Raw genomic sequence first — 20240 nt, forward strand, 5'->3', positions numbered from 1 at the left:
TGTAACACAGACAGCTGTGAAATGAACAGGGCTATAGTTGTAGGGGATTTCAACTTTGCTAACGTCAACTGGAGTTGTCGGAGTGTGAAGGGATTAGGCAGGCTTGAATTTTTGAATTGAATCCAGGAGGGTCAGTATGTAGATAGTCCAACTAGAGATGGAACAGTGCTTGATACAGTCCGAGGAAATGATGCCAGTCAAGTGGTCAAAGTTATCTGTGTCCCTCATGATTTTATAAATCTCTCCAAGGTCACCCCTCAACCTTCTATGTGTCAGTGAAAAAGGTTCCAGCCTATCCTCATAACTCAAATCCTTCAATCCTGGTAATATCCTGGTAAATTATTTTTCTGAACCCTCTCTACTTTAATAACAGGGCAACAAGAATTGCACACAATACTCCAGAAAAGACATGGTAAAATGGGTTATGGACCGAATGCATGTGAGTGGGATTAGTGTGGCCTGGTGTTGTTTGGTCAGCATAGACATGGTGGGCTGAAGGGCCTGTTTTTACACTGTCTGACTCTATGTAAAGCTCTCTTGACACTGTCCCCAGTAAACACTCCCAGGACAGGGACAGCAGTGGGTTAGATACAGAGTAAAGCTGTTTCTACTCTATTAAACTGAAAGTGTTCCACAGAAACACTCCCAGGACAAGGACAGCATGAGTATGGGTATAGAATAAAGTTCCCTCTATGCTCTCCCAGATCATGTGTTTAGACTAACTAAGGTATCAATATTAGATCCAGCTTTTATTTTCACCCTTGGCAATATTATGGTCTGGTAGGGAAGACCTTCACATTTACATTCCAGTTAGCTCACCGATACTCTTTCACATTATTTCTAGGTCTCTGTTTGCAGTAAGTGGTCTGTCAGGAAATGCTGTGGAAAAAGGAGACTCCTGCAGTAACTGAGGATCGGGAGTTTGTGTGGGACTGGTGGATGCAGCCAGAGTGATAATCGAGCTTCTCGGCTAAATCTGTCTCGTGCTGGGAGCTGCAGCTGGATGTCCCACAGGGCCTAACTGCCTGTGACAGTTAGTCTCATTTCAAACGTTATGGCTCAAGTCCTACTCCAAGGACCTTTTCATAAAAAGCTAGGCCGTTGTTCCAGTGAGCCATTGAGGGTGTGCTGCACTGTGGCTCAGATGAGACATTAAACTTTGCTGTCAAATGATTCTGAAAGGTGCTACGAATGCCGTGTCATTGTGGCTGGAGTACGGGTGAATATTTATCCCTCAGTCAACATCACGGTGACTGCACTCTAAGTATTTCATCAACTATAAAGCAAAAGTCATCACAAAGCCTTCTGTGTGGCCCATAGCCAAATCCAAGACAGTTTGTCCCACAGGAACGAGCAATCCTGCAGGACACAGATTTCCCTGGCGACAGATCCTTCTGAGGCACATTAGAGGGCAGGCAGGCAGACTCTAGTTCCTGTTATATTTACACAGGCCATCACTTCTCCCTTGGCCTCAACACACAGCTCACCCTCAGCATTTCCTTCAGTGACTAGTCCCACCTGCTGCCTGTTCACACATCAGCTCCATCCCTTCCTATCAACCCACTGAGATAAGAAATCTCTCCTCGTCTGAGTCTATATTGGTGCCCCTTTATTCTGAGACTATGCTGCTTTGGTTCTAGACTGTCCCACGAGGAGAAACATCCTTTCAGCATCTACTCTTCAGGGTCCTATGTCTTTCAATGGGATCACCACACGTTCTTCTAGACTCCAAGAAGTAGAGTCCCAACTCATTTAGCCTTTCCTCATAAAGGCCAGACCAGGGATCATCCTGATGAACCTTCTCTGAACTGCCTCCAACAAAATTAATATCGCTCTTTAAATAATGTGACCAAATCTGCTCACAGTGCTCCAGCGGTGGTCTAGGAGAAATTGAGAACTGCAGATGCTGGAGATCAGAGCTGAAAATATGTTGCTGGAAAAGCGCAGCAGGTCATGCAGCATCCAAGGAGCAGGAGAGTCGATGTTTCGGGCATGAGCCCTTCTTCAGGAATGCTCCTTGGATGCTGCCTGACCTGCTGCGCTTTTCCAGCAACACATTTTCAGCTCTGATCTCCAGCATCTGCAGTCCTCACTTTCTCCTAGAAGATTTTAACCGACTACGAATCCTCTTGCAAGGATGCCTTCCTTGAAGAAGCTCTCTGCCTCCCTCTACAAGATTCCTGAAGAAGGGCTCATGCCCGAAACGTCGACTCTCCTGCTCCTTGGATGCTGCCTGACCTGTTGCGCTTTTCCAGCAACACATTTTCGGCTGCAGCAGTGGTCTCACCAGCTCTTTGTATAGTTGCAGTAAGATTGCCCTACTCCTATACTCCAACCCCCTTGAAATAAGGGGCCAGCGTCCCAATAGCCTTCCTGATTACCTGCTACCTCAGTGTGCCATCTTTCTTTATTTCATGCACAAGGGCCCACCTAAGTCCCTTTGGGTTGCAGCTTTTCTCCATTTAAATAACATACTGTTCTTGTCATTTCCTGTGGTGACATCATTTCCTATGGTGATGTCATTTCCTGTTCTTTTCTCAGGGGTTGGTAAATAAGCGAACAACTTCACATTTTCCCATGTTAAACTCTTTTTTTGTTCACTTAAAAACGTGTGAGCTGTTTGTATCCCTCTCACAACCTGCCTTTTACACCTATTTACTGTGGTCCAAGTCATTAGTATATATTGTAACCATTATGAAATGCTTCCAGAGGTTAGTAATGACACACATCACCTCTAGCCTCCCAGACTGCTTTCATCCACCACAATTCACCTACTGTCACAACAGGTCCACGGCAGACACCATCTCCCTGGCCCTCAACTCATCCCTGGAACATCTGGATAACAAGGACACTTATATCAGACTCCTACTTATTGACTTTCACTCCACCTTCATCACCATAATTCCAACAAAACTCATCTCCAAACTCCAAGACTTAGGACTCTGCTCCAACCTCTCCAACTGGATTCTTGACTTTCTGATCCACAGACTGCAATTAGTAAGGATTGGCGACAACACCATCTGCACCATGATCCTCAACACCAGTGCCCCACAAGGCTGTATACCTGGCCCCTTCCTATCCTCTCTTTACATTCACAATTGTGTGGCCAAATTCAGCTCCATTTCCATTTCCAAATTTGCTGACGACACCACCGCAGTGCATCGGATCTCAAACAATGACGAGACAGGATACAGGAAGGAGACAGAGCTTAGTGACATGGTTGTAAAGACAACAATCTCTCCCTCAATGTCAATAAAATGAAGGAACTGGTCATCGACTTCAGGAAATGGAGTGGAGGACATGCTCCTGTCTGTATCAATGGTGCTAAAGTAGAGGTGGTTGACAATGTCAAGTTCCGAGGAGTTATTATCACCACCAAACTATTCTGATCCATTCGCGAGTTTTGAGAAGATTTGCAGCTCAGGTTGAGGTTCTGGATGTAGGTTTGCTCGCTGAGCTGGAAGGTTCGTTTTGAGGCGTTTCATCACCATATAGGTAACATCTTCAGTACGCCTCCAGTTGCAGCACTGGTGGTGTCGCCTGCTTTCTATTTATATGTTTGATTTCCTTGGGTTGGTGATGCCATTTCCTGTCGTGACATCATTTCCTATGGCGATGTCATTTTTTTTCTCTCTGGGGGTGGTAAATGGTGGTAAATAAGCAAGTAAACCTATAACCAGGATTCTGATCCATCCTGGTGCAGGCATTCAGCACACCAGTGCCACTACCTCCTCAGGAGGCTAAGGAAATTCAGCACGCCCACAATGGGCTCTTACCAATTTTCATAGACGCATCGTAGAAAGCATCCTATCTGGATGCAATACATTTTGTGACAGTAACTGCTCTGCCCAAGACAACAAGAAACGACAGAAAGTTGTGAACACAGCCCAGTCCATCATGCAAACCGGCCTTCCTTCCAAAGACTCTGTATATACTTTCCACTGTCTTGGAAAACAGTCACCATAATCAAAGACCCCTCCCACCCTGGTGGTGCTCGCTGATGCTCTCTTTTGTTGGGCAGAAGATATAAAAGTTTGAAAAACACGTACCAACAGATTCAAGAACAGCTTCTTCCCTGCTGTTATCAGATTTATGAATGGGCCTGCCCTATATTAGAGTTGATCTTTCTCTGTATCTTCTCTGTCACTCTAACACTATATTCTATTACCCTGATGTACTCATGTAAGGTATGATTTGTCTGGTGAGTGCACAAAACAATACTTTTCGCCGTATCTTGGTACATGTGACAACAATAAATCAAACCAAATCACACCACACAGTTGTGTTCCCAGCAATGATCGCTGTGGGAACCCCTCCCGTTACAGGTCCCCAACCTGAAGAAGAGCCCCTTACACCACCTCACTGCTTCCTGCTCAATGGCCAATTTTCTACCCATGTTAAAGTACTACTCCCGACATCATGAGCTTTTATTTTAAGACTTTTGTGAGGTCAAACCCATTTGGATGTCTAAATACAATACATCTGGTTCCACTAAGTGTTTACTCAGCTTGTTCAGAGGATGATTAACAGTTAACCCACTTGATGTGAGAACTGGAGTCATCTTTGACCAGACATATCAAGCCAGAACTTCATTGAGGTACCACCCACCCTCCACCCCTATCTCACACTGAAGGAGTGAAGATAGATCACCTCGGCTCAGTTACTTCACCAGCTCTCCAGCACTGCCACCACCTTCTAGAGAAGCGTGTGTACATAATGTGGGCACAGTAAGGGAGTATAAACACCCCACCCCCCACACACACCCCACTCTTACACATACACCCCACACACACACACACACACACACACCCCACTCACACATACACCCCCCCACACACATACCCTAAACACTCTCACACACTCCCCCCACACCCCCATACCCCCACACACTCTCACACACTCCCCCCACACCCCCACACCCCACACACACTCTCACACACTCCCCCCCCCCCCACACACACACCCCCCACACACACACACACACCCCCCCCCACACACACACACACCACACACACCACACATACCACACATACCACACACACACACTCCCCATACACACCCCACATTTGTATGGCTCCTCAAAGTCAGTTGTCAGTGAGGGATTCACTGATGGTAATGATATTAATGTCAAGGGATAATGGTTAGATTTTCTCTTGTTGGAAATGAACATTGCCCGATATTTCTGTGGCACATGTTTTATCTGCCACTTGTCAGCCCAAGCCTGGATATTGTCCAGATCTTGTTGCATTCGAACATGGGCTCCTTCAATACCTGAGGAATTGCAAATGGTGCTGAACATTGTGCAAACATTGGTGAACATCCCACGTCTGACCTTATGATGGAGGGAAGATCGTCGATGAAGCAGCTGAAGATTGTTGAGTCTAGATTAGAGTGGTGCTGGAAAAGCACAGCAGGTCAGGCAGCATCTGAGGAGCAGGAGAATCGACGTTTCGGGCAAAAGCCCTTCATCAAGATTGTTGAGCCGAGGACACTACCCTGAGGAATTCCTGCAGAGATGACCCGGAGCTGAGATGACTGACCTCCAACAACCACAACCATCTTCCTTTGTGTGAGATATGACTCCAACCAGCGGGAAAGTTTTCCTTCTTATTCCCAGTGATTCCAGTTTTACCGAGGCTCTTCCACGCCACTCGATCAAATACAAACTTGATATCAAAAGGTGTCCCTCTCACCTCAGCCCTGGAATTCAGCTCTGCTGTCTATCTCTGAGTGGTCCTAGCACAATTAATGATACCTTCCATCTGATGATCGAGGGAAGAGTGAGTTTCTCACAGGGTAAATGTGGAGAGGATATGCTACTCTTGTGGGAGAATTTAGAATTGGGGTCACTGTTTAAAAAGAAGTGTCCTTCGTCTAAAACAGAAATTAGGTGACTTTTATTTGGTGGAGGCAGAGTCCTAGAAGACTTCATCTGACAAAGGAGCAACGCTCCGATAGCTTGTGATTTCATATACACGTGTTGGACTATAACCTGGTATTGGGTGACTTCTGACTTCGTCCACCCCAGTCTAACACCGGCACCTCCACATCATGAATAACTTTAAGGCAGAGATGGATAGGTTCTTGTTAAACTAGGGGGTGAAAGGTTATTGGGGATTGCAGATGTAAGGTTATATTCGGATCAGCCATGCTCTGATTGAGGGGGCCTCGAGGGGTTGACTGTCCTCCCCGCTGTTTCTTGTTCGCATGTTTGTAACATCTCGTTCTCATGCCACAAGGATTTGGGCACATGCCTTTGCTCAATGGCCACCTCTGCCCCACAGGCTGCCAGCTATGCTGCCAATAGAACATGGAACACAGTACCTAGAACGCTGAACATGGCATGTTGAACCTGGACCATGAGTCCTGCGCCTCCTCCACCGCCAAATGCAAGCCACCCGATGCCTGGAGGAAGAACACCTCACCTTCCGCCTTGGGACCCCCATATCCACACGGCATCAAGGTCAATTTCATCAATTTCCTCATCTCCCCTCCCCTCCACCTCATCCTAAATCCGACCCTCCAACTCGGCACCATCCTCTTGAACTGTTCCAACCTGTCCATCTTCCTTCCTGCCTATCTGTTCCACGCTCCCTCCAACCTATCACCATCACCTCCCTCCTTCATATATCTGTCACCATCCCAGGTACCTCATCCCCAACTGCACCCTCCTATTTATCTCACAGTATCCCCCCAGCCCCCGACATTCCTGATGAAGGGTTTATACCCGAAACGTCAATTCTTCTGCTCCTCAGATGCTGTGCTTTTCCAGCACCACACTCTCGACTCCAATCTCCAACATTTGCAGTTCTCACTTTCTCCCAGAACATGGAACATTGAACCTGGAACGTAGAACACAGAACAGCACAGGAACAGGCTCTTCAGCCCACCATGTCTGTGCTAACCATGGTGCCTGATTAAACTAATTCTATCAGCTTGCACATGGTCCATATCCCTCTATTCCCAACCATTCACGTGTCGGAATGCCTCTTAAACAGTGGAATTATATCTGCTTCTACCAGCTCTATCCAGCAGCATGTTCCAGGTACCTACCACTCTCGATGTAAATCCATGGAGGATGCCTTAAGATCTTACCACCACCACCCCATTCATTTTTTTGTACCTTCTCCAGCAAGACATCTCACATGGATCCATATCCCCATTGCAAATGACCTGCTGACCCTCACACCTTCCCTATTTCATACTGAGTGTAGCCCTGACAGAATGATATCCCTGGTTTGGATCATATCGCCTGAGAAATCGGCCAAACTGGGTATAATCTGCCCTTCTGTGCCAAGCGGAGGATCAAGCAGGTCCAGCGCAAATGGCAATAGCTGCTCAAACCAGCTGGATGTTTCACAGAAGGTTTAAAGGTTTGGCTTGGAGTTGAATGTCAAATTTAATGTCACAGCCGAAGTTTTATTCCAGAGTTAAAGGTGCCTGACATTTTGCAGGAACCTCAACTCCACACTTAAAGGGTTATGTAACTCACACGCAAAGTCTGACATTTTGAATTTGACACAGGGGTTAGGCAGTTTGCTGAATATTTCATACCAGCTCTTAACAAAAGGTTTCTGTGGTATTATTTCAGGGCAATGTAACATGGGGATGTATAAAGGGTCGTGTACACTTGCCCAGGGGATGTCACTTGCTGGGTGAATTACAAATAAAATCTGCACTGGTATCCCTCCCAGAGTCACAGCCTGTGAACAGAGAGCACTTTAAAACATTAACTGTAGTGTTTCCCAAAGGGTAAGGTGCTTTTCATAAAGTATAACATCCTTCTCAGTGAAAAGGACACCATTTTGGTGAAAAAGCGTTTGCTGTACCTTGCAAATTTTCATTGATAGGCAATTCATTTGAATGCATATCACGCATATGACATTAGCTTTAATGAGCTGGACATGCTCTCACCCTGAGTACTTAAAAGGTTAGCCAAACACTTTTCTCATGCAGATGGAGTCTCATTTATAACTGATGCCATATAGAAGGACCTTTAATGTGCAATTAACCATCTTCCATGTTCTGTTGACCCTGAGTTACTAAAAAGGAATGTTTCTCATTCTCTATTAAAAGTCCCTAAATTTGATGTGGTCATAATTCAAAGTCAAAAACACACACTTTCGTACAGACACATGCACTCATTTGCACACACACATATTCACAAACAAACTCATTCTCAGACACACACACACACACACAAACTCTCACACTTCCACATTCGCACAGACACACATTCACACAAGTTCACATACACTCACAGTCACAGATATATCCAGACACAAATTCACACACACACACTGCTCATTTTTACACATTCACACATGCTCACTCGCACACATTCCACACATATTGACTCTCTCACACATTCTTGCGAGCGAGCGCGCGCACACACACACACACACACACAACAGGGCATGGTTAGGAACAGCATTGACAATGAGATGGGCGCCATGCTTTCAGCTAACACAGCCAGAAATTCCGGGATCCACTTCCTAAACCTCTTACAGCTTTATGCTCACTCTCCTTATATGATCCTTAAAATCTATTCTTTGGCCATTTCCCTTCCTTGTGTAAGTCAGTCTTTTTTTTTGACATTTTTGGAATACTGCATACAATTCTGGTCACCCTTCTATAGAAAGTATGTTGTTAAACTTGAGATGGTGTAGAAACGTTTCACACGGATGCTGGGACTGCCTGAGATAGGCAGAAGGAATCTGGCAGCTAAAGAATTGAAAGAAATGAACAATATTGTCAAATAAAACAAAAATGTTCATGAGGGTAGCTTAATTTTCCCTTTGCGATGGACGGGGGAGGGGGTTGAGGGGGGTGGGGGATGGGGGGGCGGGGGGCAGAGGTGCTTCAGTGGTTAGGACGGCTGCCTCAAAGCATCAGGGGACAAGGTTTCATTCCAGCTTCAGGTGACTGACTGTGTGGAGTTTGCACGTTCTTCCCGTGTCTGCATGGGTTCCCTCTGGGTGCTCCGGTTTCCTCCCACAGTCCAAAGATATGCAGGTTAGATGAATTGGCCATGCTAAATTGCCCACAGTGTTGAGGGATGTGTGGGTTAGGGGTAAATGTAGGGGAATAGGTTTGAGTGGGATACTCTTCGGAGAGTTAGTGTGGACTTGGGCCAAAGGGCCTGTTTCCGCACTGTAGGGATTCTAATTCTATTTGATGTATCTATTCACTGTTTTAAAATAAGAATAAAATGTTAACCAACACGATGTGCATTCAGTTCGAAAGGATCGTCGGGCTCAGTCTCCACCTGAAGGTTTTTTCATGGCATGTGAAATGGGTTTAGCATCCATTTTAATTTTGGCCATAACATCATCCAAATCAGCCTCCAGAGTACTTGGGAAAGAAACAGAGAGATAGAGAAAGAAATAGAGAGAGAGAGAGAGAGATCGCGAAAGAGACGGACAGAGATATTAGATTAGATTACTTACAGTGTGGAAACAGGCCCTTCGGCCCGACAAGTCCACACCGACCAGCCGAAGCGCAACCCACCCATACCCCTACATTTACCCCTTACCTAACACTATGGGCAATTTAGCATGGCCAATTCACCTGACCCGCACATCTTTGGACTGTGGGAGGAAACCGGAGCACCCGGAGGAAACCCACGCAGACACGGGGAGAACGTGCAAACTCCACACAGTCAGTCGCCTGAGTCAGGAATTGAACCCGGGTCTCAGGCGCTGTGAGGCAGCAGTGCTAACCACTGTGCCACCGTGCCGCCCACAAAGATATGGAGAGGGAGAGAGATAGAGACACAGATTGAATGAGATAGAGACCAAGAGAGACAGAGACACAGAAAGTGATAGAGACAGACACAGACTGAGAGCGAGAGAGAGACACACACATATAATAAGAGAGAGAGAGAGAGAGAGAGATAGGCAAACAGTGAGAGAGATAGAGACAGAGAGAGATAAAGAAACAAAGAGAGAAAAACAATGAGAGACATAGAACCAAGAGAGTCACAGAGAGAGAGACAGAGACAGAGACAGAGACAGAGAGACAGAGACACTGATTAAGAAAGACAGAGAGATGCAGGAAGACAGAGAGGGAGAGAATGAGAGTGATAGAGACAGAAAAAAGGAGAAAGGACAGAGAGGGAGAGACAGAGTGAGAGAGACAGAGAGAGAAAGAAAGAAACAGAGACAGAAACTGAGTGAGAGTTACAGAGACAAAGACGGATTGTGAGAAAGGAGCAAGAGAGATAGATATTGAGTGAAAGAGACGTTGACAGACAAAGGGAAAGAGAGAGAGAGCTCCCAATGTTGACATCTGTAAGGCGTTCATTTACTTCTCATCAATCTTCATGAGGTTGGTCAGGCTGGTTTGCTGGAACATTCCAGAAAAATCTATTTTCAAAGCTATCAGACTTCACAGTGTCATAGATGGGTTTAAGTGGCTTGAACTGTGTGTGGTGTGTGTGTGTATGTGTGTACTGTGAGAGCCTGTTGTGTACAGTACTTGTATAGTGTATACATGCAGTGTGTGTAGTGTGTATTGTTTGAGAGACAGAGAGAGTGATAGAGACAGAGAGAGATGGATGGAGACAGCGAAAGAGAGAGAAAGAGAGAGACAGAGAGATAGACTCTCTCTTATTTTTTCAGTACTGAAAGGCCAATATCCTATCAGCTGTATGCCCCATATACATCCAGATGACAGACCCTGCCATATTTACCACTTGCCAACAGAGTGTAAACATGGGACCTGGTCTTGAAACATCCTAAGCATCGCTTCAGCATCCTAACTGTGCTCCTCTGAAATGGGCCATTTCTGACTGGATGGCTATGCAACAGATAAGGTCGAGTCATTTCCAAAGAATGGGATTTCTGTGAAGTGACCATGGGCTGTACAGAAATTGTCTATTTACACAAGATGAGGCAGCACAATGCTGTGGAATGTAAAATGATGCAGAAATATTGAACCCTAGGTTTACTTCACTTACCAGCACAGAACAGCAGAGAGTTAATGAAACAACAGTTTGTGCTCTTAAAACCAACAGCCAACAAGATAGTGTTGTCAAAAGCGAGTGGACTCTATGTGCAGCAGTGAAATTCTTTCTGTCTCTCCTCACAACATTTAAATTCTCCCTTAAAACACTGACTCTCAGGTGAAATCTGGAGCCCATGAACATGGTGGGTAGCGGGTGGGGAGGGGGTACATGATAACTGATGATAATGTCAGTGCAGTGGAGCCTGTGGGTCCTCTTTGCACTTTAAGGTCAGTACATTCAATCAGAAGTTGGATAAACATGGAGGAAAGAAAGAAATGGAGACAAAGCTGATATGGAGCATAAACAGCAACTAGTTAGATGCAATGTGAATGTAAGTTTGCCTCTGAGCTGGAAGGTTTGTTTTCAGACATTTTGTCACCAAGTTAGGGAACATCATCAGTGAGCCTCCGGTGAAGTGTTGGTGGTACGTCCCGCTTGCTATAGGTTTCTTTGGGTGGGTGATATCATTTCCAGTTCTTTTTCTCAGAGGATGATAAATGCGATCCAAGTCAATGTGTTAGTTGATAGAATTCCAGTTGGAACGCCATGCTTCAAGGAATTCTCATGTGCTTCTCTGTTTGGCTTGTCCTAGGATGGATATGTTGTCCCAGTCGAAGTGGTGTCCTTCCTCATCTGTATGTGAGGTTACCAGTGAGAGAGGGTCAGGTCTTTTTGTGGCTAGTTGGTGTTCATATATCCTGGTGGCTAGTTTACTGCCTGTTTGTCTAATGTAGAATTTGTTACAGTCCTTGCACAGTATTTTGTAAATGACATTAGTTTTGCTTGTTGTCTGTATGGGGCCTTTCAAGTTCATTAGCTGCTGTTTTAGTGTGTTGGTGAGTTTGTGGGCTACCATGACGCCAAGAGGTCTGAGTAGTCTGGCAGTCATTTCTGAGATGTCTTTAATGTAGGGGAGAGTGGCTAGGGCTTCTGGGCACGTTGCGTCTGCTTGTTTGGGTTAGTTGCTGAGAAATCGGCAGACTGTGTTCAGTGGGTACACATTCTTCTGGAATGCACTGCACAGGTGATTTTCTTCTGCTCTCCTCAGTGCTGCAGTGTGTGGTGGCTCATTGAAATAGTGTCCTAATGCAGCTCCATTTGTGGGTGCTGGGATGATTGCTTCTGTAGTTAAGCATTTGGTCTGTGTGTGTCGCTTTCCTGTAGATGCAGACTTGAAACTCCCATTGATTGGTAGTGTGGATGAGCAGAGGGATCTTGGTGTCCATGTACACAGATCTCTGAAAGTTGCCACTCAGGTAAATAGTGCTGTGAAGAAGGCATATGGCGTACTGGCTTTTATTGGTAGAGGAACTGAGTTCCAGAGTCCTGAGGTCATGTTGCAGTTGTATAAGGCTCTGGTGCGGCCGCATCTGGAGTATTGTGTGCAGTTTTGGTCGCCATACTATAGGAAGGATGTAGAGGCACTGGAATGGGTGCAGAGGAGGTTTACCAGGATGTTGCCTGGTATGGTAGGAAGATCGTATGAGGAAAGACTGAGGCATTTGGGGCTGTTTTAATTGGAGAAAAGAAGGTTTAGGGGTGACTTGATAGAGGTGTACAAGATGATTAGGGGTTTAGATAGGGTTGACCATGAGAACCCTTTTCCACGTTTGGAGTCAGCTATTACGAGGGGGCATAGCTTTAAATTACATGACTTGGAAAGGGTAGATGCTAGGAAATTGTTTCCATTAGGTGAGGAGACTAGGACCCGTGGACACAGCCTTAGAATTAGAGGGGGTCAATGCAGAACAGAAATGCGGAGACATTTCTTCAGCCAGAGGGTGGTGGGCCTGTGGAATTCATTGCCACGGAGTGCATTGGAGGCCGGGACGCTAAATGTCTTCAAGGCAGCGATTGATAGATTCTGTTGTCTCGAGGAATTAAGGGCTACGGGGAGAATGTGGGTAAGTGGAGTTGAAATGCCCATCAGCCATGATTGAATGGCAGAGTGGACTCGATGGGCCGAATGGCCTTACTTCCACTCCTATGTCTTATGGTCTTATGGTCTTATTAAGGGGTGGTAGGTATAGGACTGATGTTAGGGGTAGATTCTTTACTCAGCGAGTCATGAGTTCACGGAATGCCCTGCCAGTAGCAGTGGTGGACTATCCCTCTTTATGGGCATTTAAACGGGCATTAGATAGGCATATGGAGGATAGTGGGCTAGTGTAGGTTAGGTGGGCTTGGATCGGCGCAACATCGAGGGTCAAAGGGCCTGTACTGCGCTGTATTTTTCTATGTTCTCTATGTTCTATGATTGCTCACTCAACTGTGGCATCCTTACTGGCATAGAGTTCACAAAACAGGCGCATAACAATAACAAACCACCATTCCTAGATGTCATAGTCGAGCAGACAGTTAATGAGGAACTTCAAACCAGCACCTACAGGAAAACAACACATAGGGACCAAATACTGAACTATAGAAGCAGTCATCCCAACAGTGAAAGGCGAATGCAGATTGGTACTGAGAATATTACAGTTGATTAATGTCCTTGATTTGAATGCCAGGAACAGTGTTCCTCGGTGTAAAAAGAAAATAGTTTGCTACACTACATCAACTTGCAAGGACAAACACGTGACATCTTCACTGTTTCTGCATACTTGTACAAACGTATGATTAAAAAGGCTCAAAGATCACCAGCGGATAGTTTAACATCCTTCTCCAGTTCACTGGGAACAGTCACTGCTCAGGAATTTTATTTCATAGAATCCCGACAGTGAGGAAACAGCCCTTTGGCCCAACAAATCCACACCGACCCTCTGAAAAGCATCCCACACAGATCCATTCCCCTATTACTCTACATTTCCCCAACTAATGCACCTAGTCTATACTTCCCTGGACGCTTCAGCATGGCCAATTCACCTAACCTGCACATCTTTGGACTGTGGGAGGAAACTGGAGTGCCCGGAGGAAACCCACGCAGACACGGGGAGAATATGCAAACTTCACACAGACAGTCGCATGAGGCTGGAATCGAAGCCGGGTCCTGACACTGTGAAGCAGCAGCGCTAACCGCTTATGGTGACACTGGTGTTCAGTGACATTGGCTTTTATTGTACCTTTAGTTTGACAAAAATCCAGACATCGACAGTCTTATATTGGGAACACTGGCTTGGGTATTTGTATTTAATGACAGATCCAAGTGAAAGGCCAAGGCAAATACTGCAAGACTGGAAGGGGTTAAGGCAACAGAAGCTTTTACAGCACTGTCAATTTCACAAAATTCCCAATGTGTTTCCTATTGGGGATGGGGGAAATGCATAGCAGGATTGGATTTAGTGTTAGATTTCCAGTTTGGTATAGATTTCCAGTTTGTGGAGGGTTTATGGGTGGCACGGTGGCACAGTTGTTAGCACTACTGCCTCACAGTGCCAGGGACCTGGGTTCAATTCCTGACTCAGGCGACTGACTGTGTGGAGTTTGCACGTTCTCCCAGTGTCTGCGTGGGTTTCCTCTGGGTGCTCCGGTTTCCTCCCACAGTTCAAAGATGTGCGGGTCAGGTGAATTGGCCATGCTAAATTGCCCATAGTGTTAGGTAAAGGGGTGTGGTTGTGTTGTGGGTTGTGGGTGGGTTGTGTGTCGGTGTGGATTTGTTGGGCCGAAGGGCCTGTTTCCACACTGTAAGTAAGCTAATCTAATCAGGTTCGAAAAACAAGGAGAAGTTTAGACTGAAAATTTCAAGAATGCGGCAATGGTGGCTGAGAAGGCCCAGAATACCCTGGAATAATGTCACCAAGTTTGGCTTTTCAAAATTGGATGCACTGCAGGAGTGTCAATGGGTTGGCGAGGGGAGAATTAAAGTAAGAAGATAGAGAGAAAGAAAAACAAAGGAATCAATAATGGGGAGACGGATAAAGTTAGAAAATGATGCGGAAAATCATCCCAGGCAGTGGAATATATTTGTGGCACTTGATGTTTGCTCAACCCAGAAGATCTAGCGTTTTTCTGATGTGATTTGCTTTATTATTGTCACATGTACCTAGGTTTTGTTTTGTGTGCAGTACAAGCAGATCATGCCATATAAGGTGCAATAGGACAGAGCGTGGAATACCATGTTACAGCTTAAAATCTGATTGAAGATTTGTAGCTCGGGTGTCCGTTGTTGTGGTTCTGCTCGCCGAGCTGGAAGTTCGGAAGAGCTGGAAGAGAAGAGGAAAAGGATAGCCAACTCCCATTCCTAGGCGTGTTAGTAGAGAGAACACCCAACGGAAAATTCACCACAAGGGTACACAGGAAACCAACGCACACAGACCAAGTCCTAAACTATGAAAGTAACCACCCCAACACACACAAACGAAGCTGCATCAGGACACTATTCAAAAGGGCCACAACACACTGCAGTACACCAGAACTGCGAAAAGAGGAAGAGGAACATCTATACAAGGTATTCGCCAAAAACGGATACCCACGCAACTTTATCACCAGATGCCTAAGAGATAGACCGAGGAACGAGGACATGCCACAACCAAAAGGACTAGCCACTCTACCATACGTCAGGAGCGTCTCAGAACTGACAGCCAGACTACTGCGACCCTTAGGACTCATAACAGCACACAAGCCAACATCCACGCTCAGACAACAACTCACTAGAACAAAGGACCCAATACCCAGCATGAGCCAAACTAACGTAGTTTACAAAATACCATGCAAGGACTGCACAAAACACTATATAGGACAAACAGGAAGACAGCTAACAATCCGCATCCATGAACATCAGCTAGCCACAAAACGACACGACCAGCTATCTCTAGTAGCCATACACTCAGACAACCAGCAACATGAATTTGACTGGGAAAACACCACTATCATAGGGCAAGCCAGACAGAGAACAGCCAGAGAATTCCTAGAAGCATGGCATTCATCCCCAAACTCCATCAACAGACACATTGACCTGGACACCATATACAAACCACTACAGCTGAAACTGACACCCGGAAACGGCAAGAACATCCATCAACAGACACATCGACCTGGACCCCACATACAAATCACTGCAGCTGAAACTGACACCCGGAAGCGGCAAGAACAAACCACTATAAATACCGGAAGAAACATCAAAGCAGCGCTTCACACGAGGCTCCAACAGCACTGATGATGTTCCCTAGCCAGGGAACGAAACGTTTGCAGCAAAAACTATGCAGCAAAAACTTCCAGCTCGGCGAGCAGAACCACAACACCATGTTACAGCTGCAGAGAAGGAGCACAAAAAAAATGAGAAAATTTAAATTGAAGACATCTATTCAGAAATCCAATAACTTGAATCTGTTGGTATGTGTGTTTAAGCTTTTACATCTTCTCCCACCCCAGTTATAATCGCTTCCAACCTATTCCATCAGGCAGAAGGGTCACAAAGCTAGTCCTTTTTTTGTCTAAAAGCTCAAGCAGACTCAGTCCTTGATTTTTTTCAGAGGGGTAATAAACCAGGCCGGGGTCCCATCAGTCTGGTTTGGTACAGAGGTGAAAAGGATTTTGAGAGGCCTTTTGTTTATATATAAACAAATGAGACTTCAGGCCAAAGTGGTCATGTTTAAGAAGTGACCTGTATAATGAAAGGGGAGTGGTCAGCTCTCTAGCTGAGCTGAGCAGTTTAGTTCAGTCCAGAACTGGTTGAGAGTTCAACAGTGAGCTGTGTGGAAACTCTCTCTTCTGCCCTTCTAACTTCAACCTGTAAACATCTGACCCTTTTTTTTTGTACTGTGTTTTAAAGGGGGTTTGCTTATTGGGATGATTTTGTATATTCAGAACAGCATACTTAAATCTAGTTTGGATAGACTGAGTTCTGTAGGGGCTCTTTATTCTGTTCTTTGTATTTCATTGTGTAATTCCATGAATAAATGTTTTGTCTTTTTTAAACCTGGTAGTCAACCTCACTAACTTACTCTGGGTAATTTTCACTTTTCACTGTACATTTACAGTGAAATTGCAAAGTTATGGTCTGGGCTGCCTGCTTAAGAATGTTTTGAGTGGTCTGGCTTAGTCCGTAACAGAAGATACAAGAGCTGCAGCACATGTACCAACAGATTCAAGAACAGCTTCTTCCCTGCTGTTATCAGACTTTTGGTTGGGCCTCTCAAATTTTAAATTTAATGTTGACCTTGCACTTTGAGCACCCTTTTCACAGCTGTGAGATTGTATTCTTCACTCTGGACCTTGGTAACTACGAGGTTCTTGATTGGGGTTGTTCACGTGGACTAATCAGGAAAGCCTTGGCTGACCAATGTGTAACCAGGAGTTAGGAAAGCGGCCCAGGGTAGTCCGGTCAGTACACAGGGCGACTGGGAGCTGTCAACCAGCATGGAGGAAAGCGGGCCTGGGGAGGGCCGGTCAGTATGCAGAGTGGACGGAGACCGGAAGGCCAATGACTGTCCTGCAGGAAGGCTAGCTAAGGATGGTCTGATCAGTATGTGGTGTGGATAGGTGCCAGGTGTGGTTTTGTTTTGCTATGTTGGGTCCGTGTTCTATGCACTGTTTCTCATTTACTAGACTGCCTTGTCTGTGCTTGTCATTGTTACTTTGCTGATGACTGAAAGTGGGATTTAAGGTTTGTCTTCATTTTCCTGTAGACTGATATGAACGGTGGTGTTTGGCCTCGCTGCCCCTTCCCCTGTAAATAGTGGCTTTTTAAGAACTACTGCTTTCTGCTTATTATCAACTGTCGGTATTTTGTACGGTTTCATAAAATAAAAAAAAGAAACGTAGCCAGGTGATTAGAATCTCCTCAGTTGAGGACTGACTCTGAGCTGGCTGGTCATAGCCTGTGGACTGTGCACTAATTAATAAAGGGTGATGGGAAACTGGCCTCTGTACATGCATTACCCTCTAACGTTCAATACGATGGTATGACCAGAGATATGATAGGATATAACTTGTAACAATGAAAGCACTTGTTAATTGAACTGTAGACTATAGCATCTTCCACATTACATCACTTCCGTTTCTGCTTTATCACATAAAGTAGGCAAATCATTATTTCAATAGAACAAAGGTCAATTGAAACCAGTGCAATGATTTATTGCAGAAATATTATTTGAAGGGACAAAGTAACATTTATAATTCATTTGAATCAATTCCTTCTCATGCATAACAAAAAGCATGACACTTCTGTGGGCTAGATGCACTTATCTAACCATTAACCTCGCTAAAACTGGTCAGCAGAAACAGTGGAATTCTCTTGAGGGTTGACTGACTTCAGTTCACGCTAATTAACTGACTGTTTCTCAATTTCTTTTCTGGAGAAATTGGGTTTTAATAAGTAGCAGACCAGATATGGTCTGACATAACCTGTGGTCTCAGTTGTCACGTGAGAGAGACTGTGCTAGAAGTTTGGAACGAGAGCAGCGGAGGGTGGCGATGCCTACTGCCATATCAGCATCTCGATGGCATTTAGAAATAATGCTTGAGTGCGTATCTGAACAGAAGATCCCACACTCAAACGCTGTCCCCATTACTGTGCAGGGAAAGGTGGACTCTGTCCCCACCCACTCTGGTCAGGTATTGGTGAGTGGAGCTGCTCATTAAACCCACAACTGCCTTCCTAGGATGTGCTCTGTCCTAACGATACTTATACAGGATCACATCATTCAATCAGTTACATGATAATATCACCCAGGCTCCTCTACCTGATTACATCAACAGGTTTGGATTTGATGGGCTGAATGACCTCCTCATGTTAGAATGATTCTCTGGCTTAAGAAAGCAGTGACTCTGTGACAAATAAGAAATCCCAATCTCAGCATCAGCCTTACCTCGGTTACCTGTCCAAATGCCTCTGGGTCAGAGAGTCTTGGTTAAAGACCGAATCCAGAGGGCTGAGCATTTCATGTCGGCTAACAAAACATTTACCCAAAGTTCAAGGGGCAAGAGGCAAGCCACACCATGTAACCATAGCGAGGGCAAGGCCAAGGGGTTTTGTTGCTGGACTGTTAATCCAGAGACTCAGGTTTTGTTGTTGGGGTATCTGGGCTCAAACCCTGCCATTGCAGAGTGGTGGATTTGAATTCAATAAACTCTGGAATTAAGAGTCTAATGGTGGCCATGAAACCTCTGTCAATTGTTGGAGGAATCCATCTGGTTCACTAATTCCCTTCAAGAAAGGAAACTGTCAACTTAGCCAGCAATGCCCTCATCCCGCGAACATATAAAAAAAATCCACCAGGCCGATCTTTCAAACTGTCGTTTGCAAATCGTTTCTCACATCCAGTTTGTGGCGAAGATGTTTAAACACATGAAATGTAATTGCCAGACTGAGAAAAAGAGACACCCCAGCTCCTTTCACAAATATAACACAGCCTCAGCACAGCACTGCAGTGACGGCCTGGATTTTCTGGCTTAATCCTGTAGTATTTCCTCAACAGAAATGTCTGGAGTGAGGGGGAGAAGGTGTTACCAACTGGTCGGCAGTTCAGGAGACAAATGGCCAGTGGAAGTAAAACTAACAGTCAGTTGGCGAAGGGGAGGGCGGGGGGGGGAGTGTAAACAAAATTAAGGAAACTCTTTCAAACCTCAGCGTAGGAGCAAGGAATGGGCTAATTATGGAGTTCCTTCAAACAGCTCACACAGTCAGAATGGGCAGGAAGGTGTGATTTTAGGATGAAGAGTTGGTTGACCTGAAAGTACCACACTTGATTGGTGGGTCCCTGTCCCTGAACTGATCTTTGATTTGCACAAGATGGTTCCAAGAGACAGAATAGGAGACGATTTGTGCTGTCACACTTTTAGAGCTGGTCCTTCTGAAGACCATGTGGGAAGTAAAGGCTGTTAATCAGTAATATTTTTAGGAGAGGAAATATTTTTGAGGAGTTATCTGGCATTGATTTTCTCATTCTGAAAATACAGAAATAATTCCAAGCAGTCAAGGACTGAGTCAAGGAGAAAAAAAGATTATACTCCCACTGTTGAGATTGCATATTGGATAAGGGAGTCTTAGGCATCTTCTCTGCTGCCTTATCTGTTCAAGCATTTAAAAAAAGGCCCAGGTAATGACCCTCAGCACAAAATAACAAAAAGAATCACCTCAAGGTGTGCGACTGACGGACAAGGAGGAGGTGATTGTCCTGATATTTTGGGTTTCTGTCATGTGCCGGCACTGTGTTTGGATAATGTGCCGATCTCATTTGAGCAGCTGGAGATACGTACAGGCCTTGGAGCTGGGTGTGAGGCTGCCAGCATTGATGGATGTGTGAGGGTGAGGTGGACAACCTGAATGATCAGTGTGAGTCCGGACCGTTGG

General features: G+C 45.3%; 1 protein-coding gene across 2 annotated transcripts in view; it reads right to left on the bottom strand.

Annotated features, from left to right (window-relative positions):
- The window catches only part of pnp6 (purine nucleoside phosphorylase 6), an 81719-nt gene that overhangs the window by 23080 nt on the left and 38399 nt on the right, over nt 1–20240 (bottom strand). The gene's annotated exons all lie outside the window — the stretch shown is intronic.

The sequence above is a fragment of the Hemiscyllium ocellatum genome, chromosome 17 (assembly GCF_020745735.1).
Source record: "Hemiscyllium ocellatum isolate sHemOce1 chromosome 17, sHemOce1.pat.X.cur, whole genome shotgun sequence".
NCBI classification, from domain to species: domain Eukaryota; kingdom Metazoa; phylum Chordata; class Chondrichthyes; order Orectolobiformes; family Hemiscylliidae; genus Hemiscyllium; species Hemiscyllium ocellatum.